Source organism: Diadema setosum, chromosome 6, assembly GCF_964275005.1.
Source record: "Diadema setosum chromosome 6, eeDiaSeto1, whole genome shotgun sequence".
Taxonomy (NCBI): Eukaryota; Metazoa; Echinodermata; class Echinoidea; order Diadematoida; family Diadematidae; genus Diadema; species Diadema setosum.
The window spans coordinates 15057315-15075361 of record NC_092690.1 but is presented as its reverse complement, the minus strand read 5'-3'; positions in this window follow the sequence as shown (position 1 = coordinate 15075361).

The window sequence follows — 18047 nt, the reverse complement described above, 5'->3', positions numbered from 1 at the left end:
CGAAAGAATCTGAGATCGCGAGAGTGCTCACCCTGAGCGCTTTACGCTAGCGCGATGTTGCATACACATACTTCAAACAAGCATTATAGCACGGGTAGTGTGCCAGGCTCTCAGTGAGTGTGCAATGGAGCAAATCGTATGGATCCAAAATTGCATGGTAAATAGAGCCACAATTGCATGGATGATGACGTCATAGTAAAATGGGCCGTATGATCAATGTCAAACAAGCAATCAAATGACAAGGATCTATTCAGGCATTATAGTATATGATACTTCTTGTAGATCACTTATTACATCAAAATTGTGTGTCAGAACTGCACAAATGACATCATTTACAAGAAAATATTGGTGGTCACCTCAGCCTTCACAAAATGCTCACCTGTGTGTTACACTTCCATGTCACATTTTAGGCCTTTCCAAAGAGACTGCTAACACTAAGGTGTAACGTATAATATTATGGTCACATCAAGTTGAATGGTATGTTCACACTTCTAATAATAGTCCACCATCTCTTAGTGCTTCTCTCATCTTTGATGAAATGATTAGTTCTCAAGTGGAATTTTGTTGACTGTGTTTAGGGCTGTGTGAATGAAAAATAGCAAAATGAGATAGAAGTAAAGTATGATTTGAGAACCTCTACAGTCACAGATAAATCCACTTAAGCATATGTCAGGAGACTGACTCCTTGTGGTCTTTGAAAGTCTGAGACAAGTATTTGAATTGTTTGTGATGATCTAGTAACATTTTATTGGAGTTGGAATTTGCTGAAGTGAAGAATTGTATGTCTGAGGGGACAATCTTAAGTAAACAAACTGAGATAAGAAAATTGTGAATTTAGTTGCCAGTATGACATTCATACTAAGGCTTATACCTGAAAGCAGAGCTCATCTACAAAGTATACTTGGTCAAGTATCCTGTCTTGACAAGTAGACATGGGAGACTTATTTGTATTAATGGTGGATATGCATTATCTGCAGTAGTGCTTCACTCATCTTCCTGTATGAAGGCAGTGTGCGATGCATGGTACACATATGTATATAGGCCATACATTTGAGATTGGTGCAGAGCTTATGCATCAAAATATTGTGCATACATGTGATACAGTGTAGTTCAAAGAAATGTATCTTATTAGTACTAGTGTATTTTGTAGGCACTCTGCATATTAGCTGTAAACAAGATGTCTGGAAATTATTTTGATGCCTCTGCCACAGATTGCCAGAGGCAGTGTGTATTCAAGATGTTGGTCTGTCTGCCTATCTGTCCCAAATCTTGTGTTTGAAAACAACAACAACATTTGTTTTTCCACAGTACCAAGCCATTAGGCCATTAAGTGCAGTTGTGCTGATCAGACTGTGGGCAAAATCTTTCCAGGTCAAAGATCAAAGGTTGCTGATCTGTGGCTGAAAATGACACTTTTCAGCTGTAACTTTAATTAGAAATGTTCTGTTTTATGATTTGATAGGAACAGCAGAAATTGATGAATACTAGGGTAGACTGGCAGTTTTCACAGTGAGAGGTTTCTATACCTATGCCATGAAATATCTCTGACAGCCAGTTTTCAGCTGGAAATGTCCACTAGAAATATACATTTGGATATTTTCTTGCATCTAGGGTCAATGGTCACAGTATTTTGCTCACTATCGTGAAAATGAAAGACAATGCTATAAAAAAAATCTGCTGCATACGATTAAGAAATGAAAACATTTCGGCTTTCAATTAGACTGCACAGACGGTAATTTGCTGTAGTTTCATATTAAAATTTCAATTGTCTTTAGCTTGTGCTCTTATCAAGTGGAAGACTAAGGAAAGTAATACTAGAGAAATGTTGTAATACATGTGTATGATGATGGTCTTTTTGTGTACATACATGCTTCATTTATGTGAATATACTGATGTTATTTTTTGCATGGTGACCATAGAAGAATAATGGTATCCCTTTGTTCCATACCTAAAGTTATTGGTGATTTGTTACCAGGACAAATGACAAATAGTCTCAGTTTTCTGTGTTGAACAGATGCAGGGTAACAAATGAGAAGTTTCTGCTTAGCTTGTAAACTGCTTCTCTCCCTGCTGCATGGCGGAAAAAAAAAAAAAACACCAAAGAAATATTAGAATTTTCAGTGTGTCACGTATTTGTGATAAACGTCATAATGCAATTTCTTCTCTGATAAAATGGTACTTTTTAGTTCAACAATGGGCTAATGCTTCTTGTAATATTCTGAGGAATGCCTCTGTGACTGCATGTACTATTTGCATATGTATCTGTTGTATTCATACAAGATGACATCAAATTTCTCTGCATAGATCTTGCTGAGAACAATTAGAGGTAGGATGTCACTATATATTTTTTTTTTTTAAACCTGTGAACTAGCTATTCATTTGTATGATTTTAATCTTTTTAATTTACTGTTGAAATTGCCTACTACATTGTACACTGAAGTCCCATCATAGGGAGGTCAGATACGAGGATCTGCTTTTTAATACCAAGGTAAATCATTGGATGTCGAGTAACCTTTACATGTAAACATATTGGATTCAAAGTTTCTTATACGCTGTATTGCGAGTTAAATTTTGGACCAGAAACAAAGAAAACCAAAGAAGAATTTGTGCATATATAACAAGGGAAATTTTTGGTTCTGAACCAGGCAGTGGGCAAAATCATGCGCTGTGTCAAATCCAGCAGTCGGCTATTGAATAATCATTCTCTATACCTGTCTATGTCATTGTTGCCTGCATCCAGTTAGTGACTACCCCCAGTGACAAGTGCTACATACAGCTGTACATAGACGCTCCATATAGTATCAGGTCTAACTGTCTTAGTGGATAAGAAGTAAGCAAAGACAGATTCTGTCTGCAAAATGATTGTTGTCAAATTTAAAACACTTGACAGCATGTGTCGAGGATATATGTTTATTTTGTAGAAAATGATCATAGCACTTTCCTATTGCATTTCCTGTTCATCAGTATTGTGCCGTCCTAATCTGTTTGTTCATAGCAGAGCATGTTCACACAGTATACATTTGTGAGTGTGCAAGGAGGGTCCAAGGATAACAAATAATCTAACCAGACCATATGACCTTGTTATGTATTATTTCTAGCAAGCAACCAGGGCAACAGGAAACAATAATAAAAAAAATCAAATAGTGAAGTTCTTATCAGCCAATGCATAGAGTTTCAACCCTTGTCTATGTTTATGTTATGATGGTATGCACATTTTCAGTGCTTACTATGTAAATACAATGTATGCACATACTGTAAAAAGCTGCGAGATTCGGAGCATCAGTTCATTGAGATAAAATGTAATACACTTGTAGTTTACTTTGACTGAATGAATGGAGTTATGTTCAGCTGTACGTTAAAAAGTGGTTAATTGAAGACATGACAGAGCGGGCAAAGAGAATGAAGAAATGCCTGTGTGTTACATCTCCCTCTTTAGCAACTGCTACTATTGAAATTTACCTAATCAAGAAATGTTTCAGAGATCTTCATAAACTCTGTACCTCCATATGGCTCTGAGTTTTTCACCAAGTACACATACTTAATAGCAGCTATGGCAAGATTGTTTTGAATCGCAAGGAAAGGAAAACTGCAAAAAACATGTTAACAGCTATGTTATGCAACTCATGTTATGAGTAGTCTCTTATACCAACCTCGACCTTTGACTGTATAATTTACAATGCATTAGATTTTTTTTTTTTTTTTAATTCAGTAATGACATGTAACCTTCTACAATTCAAGTACAGCAGCTGTATAGTCATTGATAGTACATTTGTATGGTGATTGTGTACAATCTTGTTCAGTAGGTCTAATTCACTTGTTGATGTGATGTCTAAGGAGATACTGCATAGTGTCCCTGCAACCTTCTACCATACCATGTATGGTGTATAGCATCAATTCATGCGGTGTAACTCTTCTCTATACACACATTTCATTGCCTTTGTGGGACATATAATATTGTTTGTAGTACTGAATATTGCAATTAATTTGTTTCTGCCAATAAAGTTTCATTCAGATTGACAACACCTTTGACTGTCAGATCACTGCATTTTAGATAATTATATATTCATGTACACGTGTATACATTTTTATACAAATAGTGAATGGTCACGAGTGCGATGGTACAAGATTTCGCACGATCGAGGTAAAAGATAGAAGCGCTCTATTCAACAAGGTGAAGCCCAGTTGATTAGTGCGTCTCATCTTTCACCGAGTGCGAAATCTTGTTCCATTGCATGAGTAAAGACCACTCACTACATGTACATGTATTTGTTTTATACAACACTTCAAATGTCAACAGATGTGGTCCACACAGATTCTTGAATTTAGCATAGAAATGGCAACCATTTTCCATGAAAGACGAACGAATAGCTGCACAGCCACAGTCACCATGTACTTAGGTACACGTAACCGATTGGTTGAAGTTGTTTCCGAAAATGAGTGACAAAAGTACGCACTTGCAATTGTTGAGTGCGCGCGGCAAATGTTTATTGTGACATCAGAGCCGTGCGATGGAACAAAAACTTCCGAGTCAATCTTCAGTTTAACACAGGAGTCAATGGAAATGGATAAAGTCAGCCATGCGCCATCCATTTTTGCTCAAACAAAATTGCACGGCTGACAGCCAAAGCGCGCGATGGAACTTTTACTAAATGTCACGTGATGGGCAATTGACCAATTGGATAGTTACATTCCAATTAGGTGTTGTATAAAAACAAATATTCTGCACATGATACATGATGACTAGCCTCGGCATGTATGGAGCTATTTGAAGATATGGAACTATTCAAATAGCTCCATACATGCTGAGAACCTGTACCAGGAAGGTCCGTAGTAGACATGAAGTACCAGTATATATAGGAAGAGGAAGAAGGAAATCCAGGAAGAGAGAGATGACGGGTAGTTTTCTTGGGTTTTTGTGATGAGACACACACACACACACATTGGCACATCGTATATGTTACATACAGACAACTGCTTTAAATCACTGCTGTTAAATATTGTATATACAGTCAACCTAGCCTACATCGAATCTATATATTTGGACTGAAGAAAAAGCTTTGACTTAGAAAAAAATTGACTTACGAGGGATTAGAATGAATAGAATAAGAAGAAGAGGACTTGAAGACGATTGACTTTTTTAGGCAATTTTTCAACGACGGCGATTTTTCGACTGAAGCAAGGTTGACTGTAGATGTAGAGTGTACAAATTTCATTGTTGTGTAAGCTTTTTCTGAAGTTCTGATGTAGATTCAATGAATACAGAATTGACTACACATGCACGCATACACACACACACACACATGTGTGTGTCTCTCCCTCTCTATGCAGTGGACTCCGATTACAACAAAGTGCTCGCGACCGGCAGTTTTCTTTCGTTACATCGAAACTTTGTTATAATAGAACAAAAAAACAAAAAGAACATAAAACTAATAATGTTGCAGCCTAAATTTTTACTTCATTATAACCAGAATTTCATTACAACAGTGTTCGATATAAAGGGAGTTCACTGTATATATACACATGTACAGATTGGCGAAAACAAATATGACTGCACCATGTCATTAGGCCTATACACTATAAAGGCCTATTTGGATAGTGAAGTGATAGTTACCACTAAGAGGAAAGAAACCTAAATATAAATGTGGATAGAGTGAATGCAACATTATTAGTTGATGCGTCAGTGAAAGTTTGAGGAAAATCGGACATTCGGTTGAGAGATAATGAAATTTTGAAGTTTTGTTGCAGCCATAGATGAGAAAACTACCATGGTTTTTGAAGTCACATATGGAAAATGATTGTCTTGAAAATACATAGAGAATTCCAAAAAAATGTAAATTTTTAATGATAAGTACACATTCCCTTGACTTGTTACTGACATACAGTCGACCTTAGCGAAGTCGACCTTGCACAAGTCAAAAAATTGGTTATTACAGTGCTCTCCCTTTATGATGAACATGGTTATATAACAAAATTCCAGTTACTATGAAATTGAAAATCCAGGTCGCAAAATTATCGACTCTATGTTCTTTTATCACTTATTTGTTCAATTATAACAAAAAAAAAAAAAACTGCCGATCCTGTGGACTTCGTTATAATGGGAGTCCACTGTAGTATTTAAAGTTAAAATAAAATTCTACCAAGATGGGTATAAACATGTGTTAAATCGTATGTGTAAGTCAAAATCCATGCTAGTCAAAGAATTTTTTAAAGGGGATCATATAGTTTTGGTGGAGACCTAACTTCTAACATTTTCTTTTTTTTGTGAGTCTTTTTTTTTTGCACTCATTTCATTCATTTCACTTACTTGGCAAAATATAAAATACACAAGTCATTACAAAGAAATAAATGGCAGGACTCCTAGGAAGCAATTACATGTGTGTGCTTGTAGCTCGAGCCCTCAAACAAAACAAAAAAAAAGGTAAAATACAATCAACTATCACTTGTGATAATGAGAAACCTTTTTCATGAATTATGAAAGAATGTGTAATTCCGAGAGGAATTCAACATTTATTTAATGAAAAAGGGTTTTGAAATTGCTGACATATCCAAAACAGAGCGATCCTAATGAAAGGTGGGACCCACCTTTTATTATGATCGCTTTGGTATCTTGCATAAAGTTAAAAGCTTAATTCTCATCTCCACCAATACAAGGAGGTTCAAGAGAACGGAGTCACAACTGTCTTATTTCCTTAGCTAGATGTTCGATGCCGCCAGTCGAAAATATTTGAAGCATGTACCAAACTGGATCTGCCATGCAAATAGGAAGACAATTGACTCGTGTCTCATTACATAATCACCAGCCACTTTCTAAGAAAAATATCTTTGTGATGATAATTACTTTTCACCAACCCTGCTTATAAAAGATAGGCGATAGGCCTATATAATGCTGGTAAAAGACACAGGGATGCACGAATAGATATCGGGCAAAAAATGGTGAAATAACAATGAAAATTACTTGACTGGGCATGACTGGGCACAAATTTGATATGTCTATCAATAAAGAATTATACTTGAAAATAAAATTATTCCATATCAGTTTTATTCATGGGAATTAAATGGAAAAGAAATAAAACTGGCTTTCACATGATACAGCTCTGATCTACACTTTTGCACAAATTTCTGGATGGGATTGACTTTTGTTTTACATGCTTTATCATGAAGTGAAATTTCATTTCATTTAATATGTAAAATATAGTCAACATTATGTTTACATTCAAAATGAATCTCAAGATTGCTCAACAAGACGGTGGCATCGAACATTGATCATCAAAGGCACAAATGCACCTCTGGAATTCTTTTGTACATCAATAGAAAACTGACAACTGTTTGAATAATTACAGCCAGTTGGAACTCCAGCTATGAAACCTCCTTGACAAATACTCTACCATTATTTGTTATGAGACGAGAAGTACGGGCCTATAGTTTCTTTTGACCCTTGCAGTGAGTACGTGAAAGTCAAGCACTCCCCTCCTTTTTTCAATATCTTGTAAAGGAAAAGACAATAAAGGAAGGGGAATAACAACTAAGTAAAAAACTTCTTGTATCAATGAAATCTTGTGAGTTTCTGAAATCGGGCGTTACATGAAGTGAGTTGTGTCATAGCATGCATGTGAATGCTGTGTGGCCTCAGCTGGGAGGGGTCATCCAATCATGAGACTAGCTCTCTCAGCAGAATTTGTCTTTGTGTGCATGTGTGTGTGCATGTACGTTGTTTTGTTGGGGGGGGGGGAGTGCTTTTAATTGGTTGGGTCATGGGTCAATCCCTCGGTTCTGTGGTCTCTGCAGTATTAATGCAGTTTATTAGCATGGTGGTAAAGTCTCTTGGTAAGCAACATAATACATTCTCAAAACTACTGATATCATCTAGTGTTTTGCATGCATTTGAGCATCATGACACAATGTGGTAAGCAAAGTTGAACAATTTCTGTTAATAAGCCACCATAATGTCAAAGTATCATTAAACAATGAGACCATGATAGTGAGGTCTGTGTATGGTGGTCACAACTTTGATACTTGATGGAGTGTCTCTAAGTACATGTATGTACATTGTAGGCCTGCTATGTTGCTTTGGTTCACTTGTTTATTATGTATGAAATATATAACTTGAATTCTCCGAGACAGATACCCCTTTCACTAACCCTCTTGGCTCAGACCAGGAGCGGGCCAAGTCGAAAAATTTTGAGTTTATGAATGGGTCGGCCAAAGTGGCCCACGCCAGGTGCAGACTATTTTGGCGCTGCTGCAGCTAGTGCCAGACGCGGACCAGGCGTGAGCCTGGCGCTGATCGAAGAGTTTATGAACGATAGCAGCGCCAGGCGCGAGCCAAAATTCCTTTCACGGTCAAAGGTCACAGCTTACGCTGATCAGCTCGAAGTGCAACACGCACATCAAATATTGCATGAAAATGCAAACCTGCTCTGTCCATGACGTGTTCAGTTATCATGGCAGTTATCCCTTACATGACCGAGTTTATGAATGGGTCATCGTAAAAAGTGGCATGGCTCTGCTATAGTTACTCTGCCATATTTACGTGGCTTTGTGATAGTTAAATTTTTACTGCTTGGCGTGGGCTAATTTAGCTTGGACCAGGAGCAGGCCAAAAATGCAGGAGTTACTGAAAGGAGTATTAGGCAATTGTTTGAGTTCATTCTACTTTGATTAAACCACCTTCAACTCAAAGTCATCCTATAGAATTTTGGTCTCTATGAAGTTGCCTACTTTCTGGGTCAATTGTACAACTTCTCCATTTCATGCTTGACACGAGTTACATGCATCAATATCTGAAAACACAAAACTCTGGAAAAGTACTGCTGCTTTATTTGTGTATCAGCGTCAGTATTTTATCTGATCAACAATGTCCTGAATGGACTCCATAAATGGAATGGAGACAATTCTGAATCTTGGTCCATTTCATGGTAAACAAGGTATTCTCTTTACAGTCTAAGCTTACAGGCAATCATGCAAGCACACACTCACATACCATACACGCACACACACACACCAAGAGTTGCATTTGCTTTTTTCATCAAGGTTCTTTGAGTACATTGCACTTATCAACTCACCGACAAGTTAGAGCACAAAGACAGGAGAGTATAAAAGAGGAAAGAGGCCTCCTGGCATTAAAGCCATGTAAAACTCACTCCCCATAGGCCCTCTTTCCTTTTCATCAAGTGCCCTCTACCATAAATCAATGATAAAAGATGAGACAGACAAATGTAAAGCCGTTTTCAAGCACATTTAATGCATACTCATTTTCTTCCCTTTTTTTATGGCAGGTTTGAAGCGCAACAATGAATACATATACACCAGTTGTGAATGTAGTTGTTTGTTCCTCTTTTTTTTTTCAATTTTACCAAACTTTTCATGCATGTGGAGTTGTTCAAGGTTCAAGAGTTGATCATATGAGAGACAGGCCTACACATGAGGCATTACATAGGAAAGTGCATACAGCAGTCAATCTCCACTTCCAAGGTGGAAATCTGTGGCAGACATTTCTCAGGCTTGCCCAGGTCACAATAGGAATACCACAAGAGACCCTGCCAAGCATACAATGTATAGCACAGACTACAGGAGACAAGGTGCCCCTCGCCTAGGGTATACGTGGTTCATTTCATTTTCTTCCCCCCCCCCCCCCCACCCGTCTAGTTCATATGTAAGCACAATTGATGTGCAGTAGTGCAATGGAAACTGTTCTTGGGCGATCCATGTTACTAAAAACAGAATGACATACAGTACACATGTATATGTAACATGTATTTTTCCCTATATATTGACAAGCTTGATTTGAATGCAGAATGAACTAGGATGAATGAATGTTTGCCTGTAATGTCACTGATATCACGCCTTGATATTCTCAGATATTTCTCAGATTCTCTGTGCTGTAGGAACTTTCAGTAAGAATCCAAAGCCTGGATGATTGGGAAAAAAGATTTCAACGCTTCCCTAGTTTGTCACTTTTGCTGCATACCTGATCATAAGCTCCTGAGAGTAGTGATGTACTTATCCATAAAATGACTCTTTACAAAGAATTCATGTTTTAAAGTATTCAGATACTGCAGGAATATTCTCCTGATTTGGGACAAAGGCTGCCATGCTATTGTATGGGTTGGCTGCTGTATACACTGACCATCGATCACATGCACTACACACATACTGCATCTATCCAGCAGATAAAAATGGAGAACAGAAACAACATACACACTTGCTAGGCAAAAATATAAATTACTTCATACATTACACTAAAAATGAGACATAAACTACAACAAAGAACTATGTATTGAGTTTGACTCTACACATGTAAAACATGACCATGAATTTACCTTATGTATTATCTCAAAGATTATGAAGTCAACACATTCATTACAAATTTTCACCATGATAGCAAACTGTGTCCAGTTGAACTACCACATACTACAAACACACGCACAAATCTGGTCTCACGACTATAGAGTTACTTTTCAAGTAACAGAAAACACAACATTTAAAGACATTAAAGTGGTCCCTTTAAAAATTCATCTGCATTTTGAATGCAAGATGGCTCTATTTCTTTGGTATTTTCTGAACGTTGCAAATTCTCGCTCATTTTTCACTCACTCAAAGTTTTTCTTTTTTTTCAACAATTTCTTAATCCTTAGTTTGGCCAAACTCTCCATTTTCTCATCATTATAATGACATTAATATATTTCTAACTTGCATTTTGCACAGGTACTTTTTCACACTACTTTGGTACTTTACCATGAACATGTACACGAAACCTTTGGAGGAATGCACAAAGTATAGGACTCAATTACAGTTGCACGCAGACCGAAAGAGAAAAGTGAGAAGAGAAAAGATACATTGATGTGAGAGTAGTGGAGACAGAGAGGGAGAGAGAGAAAGCAAAGAGCTAGTCAAAGGAACCAGGGACATGTAGTGGAAGGTAGAAATGACTAGCTGCTTTGACACATTATGCACTTTTGCTCCCGTCCCAGCGGGCACACTTGTCCAGATTGGCTGGTTGGGTGCAAAAGTAGCATTCACAATGAATGATTAAAGATCTCAGTGATACAACTTAAGGAACAGAGCTGTACCTATTGTTTGCTACATTCTACCTCCTGCAATGAGTCTTCAGTGTCGTCAAGAATTTGCAGACCTGTGTTTGTACTGCAGTAAAAACATAATTCACGAGTTATCACACATACACATGGTAGAAAGAGATGTCAAGTAAAAGTTACCTAATGACAACTGTTCTCCTACAATGCGGTCTAGTACAGGGAGATTCAGTACCCTGACCATATCACTACATCTGATTGGCAATATCATTCTGAAGTTTATATATCATTCCAATGACTTGATATTCTACTTACCGGTACTTGACAACCTTCACTAAACTGAGCCTTATCTACCACCTGTGCATGGGTTCAACTATGCTGCATTAACATGCCTGGATTATCATGGAGGAGTTGCAATACGTAGAACAACAAAACAAGGATATTCTACATTCTAGGTTAAGAGTCATTAAACATCTAGTCTCTACAAACATTGTAGGAGCAGCAATTGTTGAGCACTGGATTAGCATTGCCATACTTATTTCCATGCATGAAATCAAATTAGAAAGCTTTTTCGAGAACTCTCTTTCTTCAACATCTGAAGTACAATCCTTACTTACTCTCAACAAACCCAAGATAAAACATCCTCAGTCCACAGTCATGTAAACATTTATCATCATAGCAAACTTTGACTCCTAAATACACACAAAAGTGTAGCAAAGTGAACAATTCAACACACTTTCAATAGCACAATTTACAGCCAAGCATTACATTTGAAATAAGAGACAAAAGCCCTCCCTAATAAGCATTCCATATTTCACTCTATGAGAGCTAATGCCCTCTCAATCCACAATGTACAATGTCATCTTTGTCCATCCCCAATCTCACTGGCCTAAATGAATTCTGGTCATGGGCCCTATTCTACATAAACTAAAAATATGATACACTATATCATCTGCCCATGTGGTCCAAATAGCTGGCTCACAAGATTTATTAGTAAGCCTGAATATACTAGTATGCCTCATGCCTCTAACACTATATGCCATGGTATTCACTTGCACATGAATCAATCATTTAGGCTTGAGCACGAGGCACTGGGTGTCAGTTCTCTCTATTACTAGAGTGATTTCTGGTCTGAAGTCAGTGCTTTGCATTTGTCATCTGCAGGTTAATTCAGTGTACCATGCAAATTTGGCAAAACAAAGCTGGTCAAATAAAGCCCCTTTTCTCTGCTCTTATAGACTGAGGAGTGGTGTGACCCAGCCAATGCATGTAGACTTCAGCAAAGTGCCAGTCAATTAGCAGTAACTGGGGGGATGTCCCCCTGAGGAGCACAACACATACAGGGATCAATCTGGTCTCGATTCGACACCTGAAGTCAGCCACTATCACCACATTAATCAACATCCTTGCATCATTCATTACCAAGTCCATCTCCAAAAATGCTCCTTGCACAATTAAGTCTACCATAAAAAAAATTAAAAAAAATTAGAAAAAATGATGATAATAATAATTTGGTGTTAGTTTCATTTGGTATATATGTTATAAGATTACGAAATAGAGTAGATACAGTAGGGTACGATATGCTTTTTGACACAGAGCACTAGAGATAAGGGGTAACACAGGCAGCCTATGGTACCTACCATACATGCAGATTTTTCTAGCTGTACAGGAAAGTCATAATATACAAACGTGAATACAACAGATTCTTCATGTAGAAAGACATTTCTTTCACTTTTTGGCACTAATGCAAGAGAAGAAGAGATGAAGGAAAATGTCTCGTTTTAGCTTAGCATGACACAGAGAGCTTGTTCTTGAACATTAAGTCTACAGCTATAACTACCTTAAATTACCCTGTGTCATAACTCTGAAGTAATCGGATAACTTTGAATGTCGCTTCAGAATGGGTAAAATGCACATTCAACCTACTGAACAATAGCCAGATAGTCAAGGTGCAATTCTGATTGTAAACTTACTCCTGTTGAGATGTGATGACTTATGAAAACTCCAAATGATCTATTGTGATTTTATTGCTGTAGAACACATGAAGCCTAATGTAGAGGTCTTCACTGTAGAGTTGTATCTTTCAGTTTTACTCTCTAACTGAGAAAAGTGAGAATATGGATCATTTTTGACATCACTCAGGGAAGGGAGTGGTGAGAATAGTAATGAAACTCTTTATAATTTCTGTAAGAATGGTTAAATTGGTACACATAATCAACTTCAATTGCAACTTTAATGTTGTCATGAAGACAATCAAAACCTATACAAATCAATCAAGTAGCATGCACTATAGTTAGTAACACTGACTTCATGACTTTGGTTTCTACTTACATCCTCTCACTACATTTTATCAATACTGCTCCCCAGTTTGAAGGTGTTCCTGCCTTATGTGGGGAATGGGCCTAATCTCACAGGATTAAAGGTGTACCCCTTTACAACATTTACATTGTGAGTCTTCCACAGTAGGTTGGGGTTGCAGTAATATCATTTGCAACTCACAAGTAAGCATGGTTTTAGTTTTGGTGCTGGGCACAACACTAAATGCAACTGATGCAAGTCATAATTATCTTATGGCAGTGAAAAAAAAATGACATCCACAATTACAATGCATACACTTACATTGTATCATCACATTCAACTGTCACTTCTCAATATGGCCCTAAAGCACACATGTGCACATTGTTTAAGATTCCTTATTCATCTGTGCCAGGTGAAATACCCATCCATTTGATTCCATACATCCATAGTTCTGCAAAAGTAAACTAATAATCAATAGCGATGGTTTAACAATGCAATCATACTTTTTCTCCACCTACCAGTGGCAATTGGAGACCACTGAGTCAACACCATGTCTTACTGGAATGAATATCTCTACATAATATTACAGATTGGTACTATCCAGAACACTATGCAAAACCTCAAACCAAGCACCAATGAATATTTTACATTGTACATAAAAAACATAGACATAAACATATGTTTACAATATAACATGATGGTCACAACTATACCTGTACAAACAATGTCAGTAAACATTCATAACACATAAACCTCTTCCCTTGGCTAATCAGCTGTAAAATCCATATCTAATAGTTATAATACTGAACCACAAAGCTTCCTTACACTTTCTTTTTAAATAGTTAAAATTGCATTTGGAAAGCAAGCACAAGGAAAGTTGAGATTGTCACCATTGCGAAAGAAAGAAAGAAACATATATTGCTATACTACAAATACACTGTTTTGCCTACGTTAAAAAAGAAGAAAATATTGCAAAAGCATTTCACCTACAAGTCTTAAGAATGAAAACATATATGATAGAGCTGACAGTGCTAGCATCAGCAGAATATAAACAAGGTCATTGGTGGATTCTGGTGTGTGCAAAGTACATAGGAGTACTGGCTCTCAGACAAAAAGTAATCTAGCAACAACAACAAAAAAAAAAAAAATCCTCAATGAGATATTGATTGGTATTATACAAAGTTTGACATATCATATCACACTGTATTCTTCAGCCTTGAAGCTTAATTAATTTGTTTTTCTTGTGTTTGTAATCTTTAAAACATTACAACATGGTAATTATTTCAGGTAGCTTTGATACCAGTTAAAAGAAAAGAGGCAAAAAGGAAGGAACATTTGCCAGCCAGAGTGACATCTTCAACTTTTGCTGGCTTCATTAGTTTTACACTCTGAAATATTTACCAAAACTTGTAATTATTCACAATGACACTGACACACAAAGCGAAATGGGATTTATGAAAGTAACATGTCATGAAAGAACTATCAGACTCTTGCCAGTTTCAGTTTTGTTGCAATGTGCGTGTGTGTGGGTGATTTAAGAACTTTTTAATACCAGTAAATCTAAGACAGACATGCCTGTATTTACCAATCATTATCATCAATCAATACAATTACTGGACGAGACAGCTTATAAAATTTCTGTGGAAAAGTACACAGGTTCTAAATCCTTACCAAAACCTAAAACTGAGATACCCTCATCCTTTAATAAAGACGTTCACATTACTGTCATATCTATATTGTTTACAGATAAAAAGCTAGAGTGAACGCCACATAAGATTTTGCTGGAAAGAGATCCTACACTACAGTCAGCGATAGTTTCATGATGACTGAAAAGAAGGCAAACTATAATTAGTATGTCCATACATCATACACAAATCGGTGGTTCATTCACATGGTAAAGAACTCTGCAAGAATGCTAATGTAAATAGTTACAGAATTTACAAACTAAGTGTGCTTGATAGCCAACAGTTTCATTAGCAAATGTAATTTCAGAAGACTAGCATCTATTCTTTAAATGTCATCCAGGGTACTAGATATCTTGTGCACTTTCCACAGATTTAGCAACTTTGTCTGTTTTAAAAGGAAAATTGCTATTTTTGTTTGCATGTGAAGAAATTGAAATGTGGAGAGGGGTGAAGACAACCATACTGCCCACAAGCTCAGACAGCTACATGGTTAGTTTTCTTCAATTCCATTTCAACCAGGAAAGAGAAGTTTTTTTTTTTTTTTTTTTTTTTTTCTGGTCAAAGAACAAAATACTGAAGGATGGTTAGCTAGCAGTGTGTATGAAGAGTAATGAAGACCAGTTAGCCAGACTTTCTTGGCCCAGTCATATCTTGATAAGCATAAACAAAAAGTTTGAATTTTTCTCTCAACCTCAAAAAGCAGAAATGATGTCCATACATAATATAGAATATTGCAACTGCTGATTGAACATAGTTTGTACTAATGCAAGGAACAACTGTGCATCAGAATGTGTCCAAGCTTCTTTTCCCAATCAAAAATTGATCAAGCCTCATTCTGCATGTAGCTACAGCAACTATGAAACAACAGGTACATTTGGAATTCAATGATTTAGCCTTGAGTATGTAGTAGCATGGGAGTCAACATGTAAGTCTTTTAGCTACAGTTTTTCATGATGACATTGCAGACACAATACTATGACGTTGGCTGTGGGACATACATCCAAAGGTAATTGTAAAACTAGTTCTAATAACTGTAATATGGCAAAGCTGGCTGATGAGTTGTCAATATCTTTTCTGCTTCAGTTATCTTTTACTCTTCTGTCCTCCTTACTTTAGGGTCAATCTTATTATTAACCCCACCAATAAATGCACACACTGTGTAACATAACAGCACATAAAACCAGACCTAGCCAAGGTTATGCTCAACTAGTATAATATACAAATAGTAAATGGTCACAAGTGCGATGGTACAAGATTTCCTACGAGGTGAAAGATAGAGGTGCTCTAATTGACGAGGCAAAGCCGAATTGAATAGTGCGTCTCATCTTTCACCGAGTGCGAAATCTTGTTCCATTTATATAGCACAAGTAAAGACCATACACTATTTGTTTCATACAACACCTTGGACATCTGGTCCACACAGATTCTTGAATTTTGCACAGAAATGGCAACCATTTTCTGAGAAAGGCGAATGAGTAGCCGCACAGTATCATTCAGCTGTGTACATACATACGCAAAATCGACAGGATAAAGTTGTTCACAAAAACGAGTGACAAAAGTATGCGCTTGTAATTGTTGAGTGCGCGCTGCAAATGTTTTTTTTATTGTGACATCAGAGTCGTGCAATGGGAAAAAAACTTTGTAGAGTTAATCATGATTTCAACACGGGAGTCAATGGAAATTGGTGACATCAGCCACGAATTATTCATTTTTGCTCAAACAAAATTGCACGACTGACAGCCACAGCATGCGATGGTACTTTTAAAGGGATGGTATAGTTTTGGTTGAGACCTAATTTCAGGTTTCTTACATTTTTTGGTGAGATAATGAAAAACCTCTTATGAAATATGAAAGAGCATGTAATTCTTTGAGGAATTCAATGTTTATTTGATAAAAATTTGTTTTGAAATGGCTGAAATATCCAACAAGAGTGATTCTAATGAAGTGTGGGACCCACACTTTATTATGATTGCTTTGTTTTACTTTGTTTTTGGATGTATCAGTCATTCCAAATCTGATTTTCATCAAATAAACTTTGAATTCCTCTTAAAATGGTATGTTCTGTACTATATTATAAGTGTTTTCTTGGTATCTTGCAAAAAGTTAAAAACCCAATTCTCATCTCCACCAATACTGTACCATCCCTTTAACTGAATGTCACGTGATGGGCAATGATCGACCAATCAGATAGCTATGTTCTTTTTAGGTGTTGTATAATATGAGATAGTTCCTCAGTTTTTCACAAACTACCACATAATGTATTTTTTTTACCTCTAACTGAAAGGTGTTTTCAGATACTACTGTCTCCATGGCTGAATGGCTGTGCAAAGTACAAACATGACAATGCTAAACAAACAAATTTTCCCATAGCTAGGAGGCAAGATAAAGTATAAAGTTGGCTGCAAGTTTTGAAAGCCAATACCTCTTTCGATTCTTCCACCTTTGTAACTTAAAATATACATTACAAAAGCAGCATTACAGCTGCCACTAAACTTCCACTATGATAAAAAAAAATGTTATAACTTGATCTTTTTTCCAAAAAAAGTGTGTTTTGGCATTAGGTAGCAATTCTTTACAAATCAGCTGATAAGGCAAAATAATGAGTAGAAATCGATATAGCTTTAAGAAAATAAAATATCATTAAATGTCAGCTACAGAGTGTAGAACATAACATACTAATAAGGTAGACAAGCACATCAAGCTACAGGTTGACCCAACATCACCATTCACTGTGGCCCCATCAACGTGGTTATAATGCTGATGTATTTATTGCAAAATATCTGAGTTGTACCCGCCAAAAAATCCCTTTGACAAGTCTCTATTAATGGCCGCTATGATGCATGACAGATGGCACATAATACTTTTGGCATTATTCACATTTCCATGCATTGCCCCTGGCTGTATCCCACACATAGCATGCTTGATTGTGCCTGCATTTTTTTCATTCTCTCTCTCTCTCTCTCCCTATTACATGGTAATACCATTCAATTTATCTAAGTCTAAGCTTATTCTTCTCTGAGTTTCTTCTCTCTTT